At 48.0% G+C, this 11,579-nt stretch overlaps 1 pseudogene; it reads right to left on the bottom strand.

The window, feature by feature from the left end:
• Nucleotides 1-10,093: 10,093 nt before the first annotated feature.
• LOC114513270 lies at nucleotides 10,094-10,667 on the bottom strand (annotated as a pseudogene).
• Nucleotides 10,668-11,579: the final 912 nt, after the last annotated feature.

Below are 11,579 nucleotides of genomic sequence, written 5' to 3'. Positions count from 1 at the left end.
GGGCCCACAGACCGAGGCTGTCTAAATGGCCAGTCGTGCTCTGTGGGCTGTGGTACAGAGAGGGAAGTCAGGCTGGGTACACAGAGTCCCTTCTGCTGTCTGGCCCAAGGTCCTCAGCAGAGGGGAGGGCTCGGCCAGCTGAGGTGAGACAGGGAGAAACAAGGGGCCAGCATCGTGCCCCGTACCGCTGGGTTCCTGGGGCGATTCTCAAAAGAGCAAGTAAGTGTATACTGTTTAACTGTACCTGGAATATGGAAACATTTCAACAAAAAGGTGACTACTATTATTACTGCTCTAACCATTAATCCATAATGGAAGACATGCGCACCCTGTTTTTAATAAACTCCGTGGCGCTGGAATTTCATTGCAAGCTGGGGAATGAGAACTGGAGTGAGAGTGGGGGCTTGGCCTGGGGCCTCCTACAGTCCTGGGCAAGCCTTTCCTTTCTTCAGGTACCAGGCTGTTTGTTTGTAAAGTGAGGAGGTTACTCTCCATGACAGCCCGGGGCCCTGCCAGTTCCACCGCAGGTGATCCTCTTAGTTTAAGGAGCTGTTGCAATGTGAAGGAAGAAGAAGAAGCATCTCTAACCCAAAAGACTATTTGCCGATCACCTGAAATGTAGACTGTAGGTGCTTTTCCACTAAGGGCTTTAAACAGTAGGTAGGAGATAGTTTGAGGTGAAGAGCCTCCCCTGACTCTGTTCCTTCTGCCGGAAGTCCCTTTCCAACCTGCTCTCTCTGTCCGACTCCTACACTTGAATGAGGCCTTTCTTTACCCATCCAGGGACTTCTGCCAATGGGCAAATTAGGCGTCTTCTGTTACTATGTTGCTCAGCATCACATATTGAGACTATATATTGTGTAATTATTCGATTAGTGTTGATCTTTCCTAGTGCATGAGATCCAAACCATGTCTATGTTGATTGTCACTGTATCACCCGCACCTGGTGATGCTCAGTCAGTATTGACTGGGTGAGTGAATAAATGAGTGAATGAAGTCTTGTCTGGGAAGGGGGGTGGGTTAGACAGCTGCCTTCTGAGAACTCAGAGCCCTGGGAACTTTTAAAGAGCAAATGCAAACACAAAAACTCAGGTGAGGACAAAAATTCAGCTTCAGAGAGAAGCGATGGCAAAAGAGAGGAGGGCATATGCTGTTCTCTAGAAAAACAAAGCCAAGAGGAGCAAAGAAAAATAAATGCAGGGCATCGAGTTTCAGTGAGGGAAGGGCAGGGAATGCGTTTTCTGGCTGGAGCCTGAAGATCAAGGATGGCAATGAGCACATTCAATTTCCACTCTGATTATAAACTTATTAAGACAAAAAGATTGATTTATTCTTATGTTCTGGAGAGAGAATTGTGAAAAGCAATAACCCATCTCGAGCACAATAGGCTTGCCTTAATCGGAACAGATAAGGCTTAGAGGATTGAGGGAGATTAAGTGATGAAAGAATGAGTCCCCCGGGTTTCTCGGGGAGACAGCCAAGTGAAGGAGAAAGAACGGATCGGATTGGATCGGGGTGTCCTACAGGTGTGGACTGAAGCCTGGCTTATTGCCTGGCACCTGGGCCACCTTGGGCAAGTCCACTTCCCTCTCTGAACTCCAATTCCCTTTTCTCTAGAACAGAGGTCAGCAAACGCCAGAAGGTTTTGGTGGCTGGTATCCTGACCTCAACTTCTCTTTCCAAAAAGAGAGCGAGAAGTAACTTTTACTTAACTCGACTCCGATCAGTAAGAGAAGTTGTAATAAAACAGCAACCGTTTTTAAAGTGCCAGGTGCAATGCTGTGCACTACCCACAAACTTTTCTGTTTAATCCCCACAACAACCAGAGGAGTTAGGGTTATTTTGTCATTCCCGCTGTGCTGCTGCTGCTGCTGCAACTTCAGCACGGTTCAGAGACCATGCTGGTCTACGGTCTCAGAGACAGTCTCTGGGACTGAAACCCCTGTCTAGCCAAGTTCCAAGATGACACCCTCCCACCCCTGTCTCTGCAATCAGCCGCTCCCGTGGGTCCCCTTTGCAGCATTAAATAGACGTGCAGGCTTTCTGATTTCACAGGGGTACGGCGCGCTGATTGTTTCTCGTTAGCAGTTTCTTCCCTCTCTCCGCGGGCACTTGGTTACATAATACCTGAAAATATTAAATTAGTTTTCCTTTACAGGAAATTATGTTCCATTAGGGCCACTGACATAGCTATTCTGGGACCTCCAAGAGAGTTGTGTGCTGTTTGGAAATGTCTGACAAATCCGATTGCTCCCTGGCAAGAATCTCTCTGAAGGCCTTTGGCTGGTTGAGTAATTAGGCATTAAGTAGCTTTAATAATAGAAATAGGAGGCCCAGACAAGAGGACTGCACCTGTGATCATCAGAACTGCCTTGGATCCCGCTCTGGCAGAGGAAAGGAAGGGGGCAGAGGCACGTGGTGATCTGCAAAACCAGCGTCTGGTGTCACCTCCCATCACTCAGCTAGTCACTCAGCGCAGGTGAGAGACGTGCTCCAGGAAGACACACAGCCAAGACGTCTGGTCTTCTCTATCTCATTCCTCTAGGGGGCGCTGCTATGGTCAGTGGCACTGGGATGCTGCTCCGCTTGCTTGAGTCCTGTTCCTCCCTGCTGAAATACCTTCTGAAAATGCAGGCCAAGTCTACCTTGGTTTGACATCAAAATCCTGCAAGATTTGGCTTCCACCTAATTTTCAGAATGCTTCTGTGCATGGAGCTCGTGGCCCTCATGATTTCCTGTTCCTCCCCATGTTTGCCCCATAATTTATCAGCCCTTCGGCCTTGCCTATTATGCTTCACCCACTGGGAAGGCCCCCCTTCGGTCTCTGCATTTTAAAATCCTAGAGTTCAGCCTCAGCTTCAAGACCATCTCTTCCAGGAAACTTTCTCTAAATTCTCTTGCCAAAGAATCCTCTCTCCATTGTACACCCGCAGCACTTTATAGCGTGTAATCTAATCATCTGATTTCCTCTCACCTTGTATTATAATTGTCTTATACAATCTCGCCTCTCTTGCCAATGGTGAATTCTTAAAATGGAAGGACTATGTTTAACCCCTCTATCCAGTTTCCCTGACTTCTCTTAAAAACCTTGCATGCAATAAGAATTGAATAAACACACTATGCATATCTATCACTCTGATGACAAATGACCTTCCTAGAGGCTGGTGTCCATCCATTCATTCTCGCTCCAGAGGCTCTTATGAACACTCTCCAACCTTTCCCCAGGCGTATCTTTGGTATCAATACCGTATCGATGCAGGTGGAGGTGTGGTGTATGGGGTGTAAGAACCCAGGACATGGACATACTTTGGGCACAAATCTCAACACACAGATTGACAGCAGGTGTCTTAAGACTGGACCCCCATTTTGCTGGAGGGAGGGTACATTTCAGATTTCAGGTGGATTTGATATTTGGTATGGGAGTAAGGGCACTGAAATTGTTTGACAACTTGGAACTCACGTACCCCCTTTCCTAAGGAGATTCAGTCTCATCTCCCACCACCCCTAACCTGCCCTGTGATCTGCATACACCAAGCCACGGACTGCTCCTGCAGCATGTGATGGAGGACCTAAGGCTGCCACTTCCTGGCTCCTATCTCCCTCCAGGTTAGACTCAATTAAAGACAAATACAAAGACTCAGGTAGGCAATAAAAACCAGTACCAGCTGTACTCGAACCTTTTTCCTGAATCTGGACTGTGGGAACCCACCCACACTGTCTGTGACAGATGGGCAACCTAGCACGACAAAGAGAAGCCTGCCTGCACCTGTAGGACCAAGCCCCTGTGCTCAGCACCCACCACTCCTGGGCAGGGGCGGGCGAAGGGAACTCCATAGGGACTCTTTACCCATGTCTGGGAGACACTGTTCTCTCTTGCACGTGCCCATGCAAGTAAGATCTGTGGAAGGCAGAAGAGCTGTTCTTCGTCTCACTGAGAAAACTCATTATTTCTCTCACGGGGAGAGAGGAGGGCGGGAGTGGACAGAGGACACGAGGTGACCCCTTCCAGAAGAGGACGAGCAATCTCTGCCTCTCTATAGATCTATCATAGCAGAGCTTCAGGGGATTTCCCCCGGACTGTATTGTTTGTCCATTTGACATTTTGCCTTTTCCCGGGCTGAACAGCTCTCTCTTTCCTATCTCCACCTCGCCAGGCCTTGCTCAAATGCTGCCCCTCTCAGGGCGTCTTCCCAGATGTGTCTCCATTCCTCCTGGGTGGTATTCAATGACCTCCCCCAGCCTGCCTCGTCACAGCACTTACCAAAACCTGCGGTCTCCAAGAGGGGCGGCTCTGCCACTCCACACTGACCGAGTCTGCTCAGAGAAGCAGCGGTTGGTCGGCTGGTGCAAGGCCGAGGGCTGGATGTGTGACCCTGGGCCAAACGTGTGCCTCTTCCGCTAGTGACAACAAGGTTCTTCGCTGGCATTCCAATTCCCATACAGAGACCATCCGGCATTTTTTTGCCATAAGCATTTTTGCCATAAATAACTTTGCCATATTTTTCACGCACACATTTTCACCGTGGAACTGGTGGCCGGAAGGCAGTTTTATTGTAAAAGATAAAACGACTGGCCACCAGTTTGGTTCACATTTGGCAGACTTCATGTGTTTAAGGTAGTTGTCAGTCGGGTTTCATGTCTCCACCGAGTTCTTTAAGTTACTTTGTGTTATGTAAACCCCGGCCCCCACGGTGACGTACACGGCGGTGGGTGTAGAGGGTAGCACGTGTGCGTGGAGCCGGGTGGCACACCACACCAGAAAACTGTAACCTCGGTTTGCAGAATCGTCGGTGGGAGCAGCGCTCCCTCCAGCCCGTCGAAACCCAAGGTTTAACAAGCTGTGGCAGATACAAAAGAGGCAGCTACTAATTCGCCAGTCTTCGAGAGCATTCATTATCGATTCTTCGGGTGGAAGCTGATACTTTTCTTAATGAGGGAAGAAATTACAGGCCCAGCGAGCAGACCAATCAACAGGCATAAACAATAGCAGAATACCATGAACAAAAGACTTTGGAGGCAATATATTTTCACTTCTTGCAGTGACGTCTTTTTAATTTTGTTATTCTTTTCTTCCTGTTTCATTATGTCCTTTCAACTGTTCTTTTTTATTTTTTCTTTATTTTATCTTTTATGGCGAAACTGCCTTATGGCCGGTTACTTGCGTGACGAAAGTGCTCACGGCGAAGAGGCTGGCGGAGAAAATACGTGGGCCGCTCAGGATCCTGGACCGTGCGACGCAAGAGCTGTTCCCGCAGCCTCACGCGAGTCCCGGGTCACAGCGGCCAGCCCGGCGGCTCAGCTGGCTGCCCTCACGGCCTACTGCGGTCCAGCTGAACTCCGCTCTGACCATCCCGGAGGGATGACCTAAGCAGGTGAGTGAGCCACGCCGTATTCCCCTGTAAGCGCGTGTGTGGCCGCAGCCTTTGAGGAGGAGCTGGCTCCCCAGTCACGCAAGTGGTTGTCCCAGAGTCATTATTTCTGGGGTGATTGTTTATAGCAGGGGCAGCCCGGTCGTGGGGTGGAACGGCCGCAGGCTCTTGTCGAGGTCTTAGTGCAAAGGAGTGCTCCGTAAAGGTAAAGGCAGGTGTCCTTGTCTTTCCAACTGGAAAAGGGGCGTAATCTCAATTGATCCTCACAACCCCCCTGGAGAGAGTTGTAATTTTTGTCATTGTAAGTATTCATCTTTTCATTGTCTGGCTTAATCTGGTGGAGGAAAAAAGGAAAATCTTTGCTCTGAAACAAATAAAAAAGAATGTTTATCCCGTGCCCAGGAACACAAAGAGCAGATGCTGTATGGGACGTGCATAATGCGGCTCACGGTACGTAGACATTCCATTCGTGATAGCCACTGTTGCTGTCGTTGTCAGAGAGGGGGCGTGGCTTCCTCAAGGTCACACAGCTGGTTGATTGCAGGGCTGGATCTGGAATTTGCACCTGGAGGTTTAGGCGTTGGGTGCCCTGCTTTTCCCTTGCCTTTACCCTTCTCACATGGTTCTGTGTGTACGACCTTTCAGATCCCTTTCAGGCCTCGGCCAGACTCATTCTGCAACTCAGCAAAAAAAAAAATCAAACAAAAAACCCCCACAAAACCTTTCACCACGATGCAGGGAAAAATTACCCTTAATTACTGGGGCTTCTCTACAATTATAGGACGAGCATTTGAACTCTGAAGGGTCCTCTCCTGAGGATAACCTTTATTTGCCTGATTGCGTCTGTTCAGTTAATTCTGGCTAATTACTATTTTCTTCCTATTAGATTCTAATTATATACAGTATTTTCATTATAAAGTGTAATGTTTCCCAGAGAACCATGTCAATTATATAGGCAATATTACCGGAGGTCTGGTTTACCTCATTAAGCCCAAGTGATGAAACCATGCATCTGATTAGACCCAGTTTTTGGGGGTAGGCGTTAACTATATGTGGGAACCAACAACTACCACTCGCTGGGCGTGGGCAAGGGCTGGAGAGGCTTGGAGAAGCCCCTCAAAGGACGTGGGGGTCCATTTGGAAGTCTTGAATTTTCTTCAGGAAATACAAGCACCGATCCATAGTGTCCTTGGTGTTTGGGTTTATGTTCACTATATTTGTCTGTTTCTAAGCATCCTATGATTTTAATTTGGCTAAGGCATGGGGATAATGTGGTGGTAGAGAAGCAAGTCTTACCCTTGATTCAAAGGCTTCTCCTGGGCCACCCAGCATCGACGCCTCCACCCCTGAGAATGCTACATCTCTCTGAGTTCACGAGTTACCCGTGCAACCACTGTTTGGTACCGCCACTTGAATGTCTAGTAAACATCTCACCCTTCCCAAGTTAAAAACAATTCTTGATTTCTGCCCTCCCTGAACCCAATCTTCCTTCTATTCCTTCCATCTCACTCAGTGTCATAACCATCCACCTGTGAAATGCCAGGAGGTCATACTGATTCTTTCCTTCATCTCATAGCCAGCCCATGAGCTTGTCCTGTGAACTCTAGGGTCCAACTCTATCCAGAATCCATCTCCTCCTTCCTGACACCTCTGCTACCCTCCTAGCCCAGGCGGTCATCATCTCTCCTTTGTAATGATCTCCTAATTGGTATCCTGTGTCATTCTCCTCCCCACACCTGCATCCCCTCTCCCAATGGTAAGTCTAGGTGATTTACAACAAAACAAATCAAATCGAATTAGACTGTGTTATTGTCCTACTTCAAGCTTTTAGATAGTCTTTTTGAGTTGAAGCGAAACTTCTTACCATGCCTCTAAGGCACTCCATGATTATTCTCTTGCTCCTTATCCAGCAGGTGTTTGTTGAGGACCTGCAATGTGCCAGGCATGGCTCTGAAATGAAGTTTTGGTTTGTATGGGTATAAAATAGACAGAGAGTCCCTCCTGCATGCCTCACCTGCACTCTATTTTTTCATATCATGTTGATATTTCGTGGTTTGTCCTGTCCAACAGGATTGTTTAATAAGAGATCCGGGTCCATGTCTGTCCCCCATGCTCCTGACCCCAGACCCTGCATCTGGATGCTTTTCAAGAAATGGGAGATACTTTGCTGTGATTTGACACTTGGACAGGAGTTGGAAAACAACATTGATTAAAAAAACCACACTTTTTATTGGATTCTAAAGGAATTAATAAAATCCTCCCTTTAGGGATTAATAAAACAGGATTTTTTAATATTAGCTTCATTTTTTTCCTACTTTATAAAAGTATTTTAATCAACGTTCTAGGCTTTAAAGGATGGATTCAAGCTATGTTCTCTACTTGGGGTGAGGGTTTCATCAGCTCATTTGTAGATGGATCACATTTTTTTTATATTGGCTGCCTTGTCTGAAACATGTTGTCATTGTTTCCCTAATAAAAACCCATGAAAACTGTGAAGTTCAAGCAGAAAGGGAAGTTACCTTTCTTGAGGACCTTATCCTCTTGGAGTTAATTTTTTATATCAACTGTAGGCCACGGTAGTATTGCTTTTGTTTAGGTTCAGTGCACTGTCTGCAGTCCTTGGTGAATTGGCTGTAGTAAGACTGACCTTGGAAGCCAGGGCCCCTGGGTTGAAATTCCAGCTCTTCCATTTTTTAGTTGTGTATGACCTTGAGAACATCTACTTAAACTTGTCCTTCACTTTATAAATGTTAAGGATAGTAGTTCCTACTTCCTAGGATTGTTTTGAGAATTAAACAAGCGAATCTACTTCGAATCATGCTTGGAATGTTCATGATCCATAAATGCTGGCTGTTGTTATTTTGGTCTTACCCCAAACTACCATTCTTGCCATTAATACATACTCCTGGCATTATCGGTGCCATTTATCTCTCATCCCGCCAAGACACTGAGAATGTGAACCTTCTCTCCCTTTACAGATGAGCAGAAGTGAGGCTCCTAAGGTCCTGTGTCCAATGTCAAGCAATAGGTTAAGTAGCAGATCTGGAAGTCACATCTAGCTTTGCCTGGCCCCAAAGCTCATATTCTTGAAAGTAGTTAGAATATTTATAAAACTTCAAAAATGTAACACACTTAACATATGGACTATGTCGTAGATAAACTATGTCTGCTTAGCCCCACACCCTATTCATATGCTGAAGCCCCAACCTCCAGTGTGGCTGTGTTTGGAACTAGGGTTTTAAAGGAGGTGGTTAAGTTAAAATGAGCCTGTTAGGGTGTGCCCCGGTCCAATCTGACGGGTGTCCGTAGGAGAAGAGGATGAGATGGTAGGGTGCTCATCCCCAGAGAAAAGGCCATGTGAGAACACGGTGAGGACGTGGTTGTCTACAAGCCACATTGCCTGTAGGAGGCCTTGAGACACCACACCAGCCAATGCCTTAAGCTGAACTTCCAGCCTCCGGAACTGTAAGAAAATAAGTTTCTGTTGTTTCAGCCACGCAGTGTCTGCCATTTTGTTATGGCAGCCCTAGCCTACCAGTATAGAAGGGGATGTAGTGAAAACACAGAAAGATGCTGGGCCACCTGTGTCTTATTTATGAAGTTGTTTCCTGTGCTTAGTTCCATGCTGGGCTCAGAGCAGGAACTTAGTAAACGCAAGGGCCAGTGTATAGAAAAGTGCTTTCCTTTTGAAGATCGAGGAGGGCGCCCCCCATGTCGGCCCTAGCCCCGTGGTGTCCCAACTCCTTGTCTTTCCTGTTAACCCCCTGTGTGGCACTGACCACCTCCCTGCCAGTCTGGGTGCTCCGTGAAGACTGGAACCACGTGTGTCTTTTTGGTCAGCACAGACATAGCTTAGGAGAGCTACCCGATAATTATATACTGGCCACGTGTCTGCAGAGAATTGAGGTCCATGGGGCAACTTCCAGCTCTACAGACCTCTCCTCCAAGGAGCTGCCCTTGACTGAGCAAGATGCTCAGGTGCGGGGAGCATTGGCGGAGCAGCCCTGCTGGGCCCCTGCCAGAGCGCCCGGAGCCACTGCGTCTGGGACATGCGGTTTATGTGAGCATTAGGGAACATTATCAGGATGTACTGAAGACTCGGGGTAGGCTGTTAGCCTGGTGCTTCTTTCTTCATTATCTCAGTGAAATCTCAGGTCTGAGGCAGGCCTGGGAGCCCCTGGCAAATAGAACTGGAGCCTGAGAGGGGGCGTGATTCCCCCCCCCCCCAACCCCGCCTGGCTTCCTTGCAAGGGCACGCCTTCCTGAGGAACAGCTTGATGTGCGTTCATACAGCAGAGGCACAAGCCAGGGGTGGCTCCACTCCACTTCAGGGCTCAAATTAGGATGAGGGCTGGGTAGGACTCATTTGTTACAGGAAAAAAAAAATAAAAAGAAGTTCAAAAGTTGTTTTTTTTTTTTTTTAATGTAGGGTGAGTTCAGTGTTACCATTCTAATATCACCCTTACTGTATTCCACTTGCTTTCTTAAATGGAATGATCTTCCTGGAGTGAAGCTGTCTCCAGTATTGGGACCCCTCTGAGGATGTTGCAAGTGAAGAGGCCAAAGGGGGATCGGGAACCTTTGAACTAAGAGAAAAGACCGCGTAGAATTCTTTTTTCTTTTTCTGTTTTTTTTTTTTTTTTTTGACCGATGGACTCTGCCTCGGGTTTATTTGCACAAACACCACAGGAGGATACCAGCTCCGTGCAGACAGCAGCCCCAGGGTCGCACCAGTCCTTCGGCCCTCACATCGGCAGACAGAGGCCTCTACTGGGGAGTCTGCGCAGGGGCCTGGGCACCTCTGGGAGCCTGAGGCCAAGTGGGAACCTGAGCTGGAGCTGCAGCCACATCTGCAGCCTGGGGCTTGGTTCGGGCCTTGGCCTTTGGCTCGCAGAGCCAGAGACCCTTTGCCATGCGGACATGAGTCCGTTTCCTGAGCTTGGGGTGAGCAACATAAGCAGCCCCACTGAGCTTGTGGCTGCTGCCCCTTGGGATGCTGGGCTTGACCAGGGCCTCTGCAGCCTTGGCATGTGTGCTCATGGCCTTGGCGTTGTTGGCCTATGTCTTCTTTGGGCCTTTCTTATTGTGCAAAGTGCATGTTCCTCAGGAACTTGGGGTCGACCCCCTTAAGAGATTCACATTTTTGGGATCAGGGTGTCTTGATGCCATTTCTGTGCCATTTTGGGGACTGGCTGTGCGTGGTGTGGTTCTTGGACTTGGCCATCTCTGCACCCCAGCCCTCGGCTGTCGAAGCAGCTGGGGCCACTGGAGACCACGTGGAATTCCATAACAGGCTCTTTGAAGGTTCCTTTCTCCCAGATAATTCCTTCCTGGAGGCTCAACTGTCTTCTGTTTGAGGGGTTTTGCTCTCAGAAAGTTAACATGAGTAATAAGTATCCTGACAGGTGAGTTTCACTGTAGATGTAAAATAAATTAACTGTTGGCTGAACGAACAGATTATGTATCAATGAACTTAGACTCTTTGAACCTCATTATTATCACATGTAGACTGGGCATGATGCGAACTGTGTCCTGGGGTTTTGGTAAAGATGAATTGAGATTGCATGTAGCAAGCCCTACCTAGCAGTACCTGGCGTATGACAGCCAGCCCCACAGTGTTAGTTTCTTTATGTCTTGATGGGTAAGGCTGGCACAAACTAGGGGAACAGCATTGTGCGGAGGCACGGGGGTGCATGTTGTTTGTGGAAGCTGGCCATGGAGGTAGGCACCATGCTTGTGCATTTGGTGCATAAGACATAGGAATATGTCATAACTGTGCCCTAAAGCCACTGGGAAGTGATTAGATGATAAACACTTAGCCATTAAAAGACACACCCTCATTGATATGGATTCATGTAATGAAGACCTGGGATGGCAGAAGAGGCTCATTGGGGATGGGAAATTTGCACGGAGGCTTCTAAGTGTCGCATTGCTGAAGGGCAGGGGGGAAGTCATTGCAAGTGGGAATTATAGTTGGGAGACGAGGGGAAGTACCTGCTTGGCTGCAGTGGAGTTTGTCTTGGGGGTTAAGAGGAAGTTAGGCAGGATGGAGCCAGACCATTGCGCATCTCACATGCCAGGTGAAAATGCCTACACTTCATCTGGGTTGCACTACGTGGAGAGGAGAAAGCTATAGAGAATTTAAGTGCTGTGAGTATCAGGTGGCCATCCTTTTTTGCTTAAAGGTCTTTAGGAGGCAGGGGGCTGGAT

The sequence above is a fragment of the Phyllostomus discolor genome, chromosome 3, assembly GCF_004126475.2.
Source record: "Phyllostomus discolor isolate MPI-MPIP mPhyDis1 chromosome 3, mPhyDis1.pri.v3, whole genome shotgun sequence".
Lineage (NCBI taxonomy): Eukaryota > Metazoa > Chordata > Mammalia > Chiroptera > Phyllostomidae > Phyllostomus > Phyllostomus discolor.
Note: the sequence above shows the minus strand (reverse complement) of the source record. Positions and strands in the feature narration are given on the sequence as shown.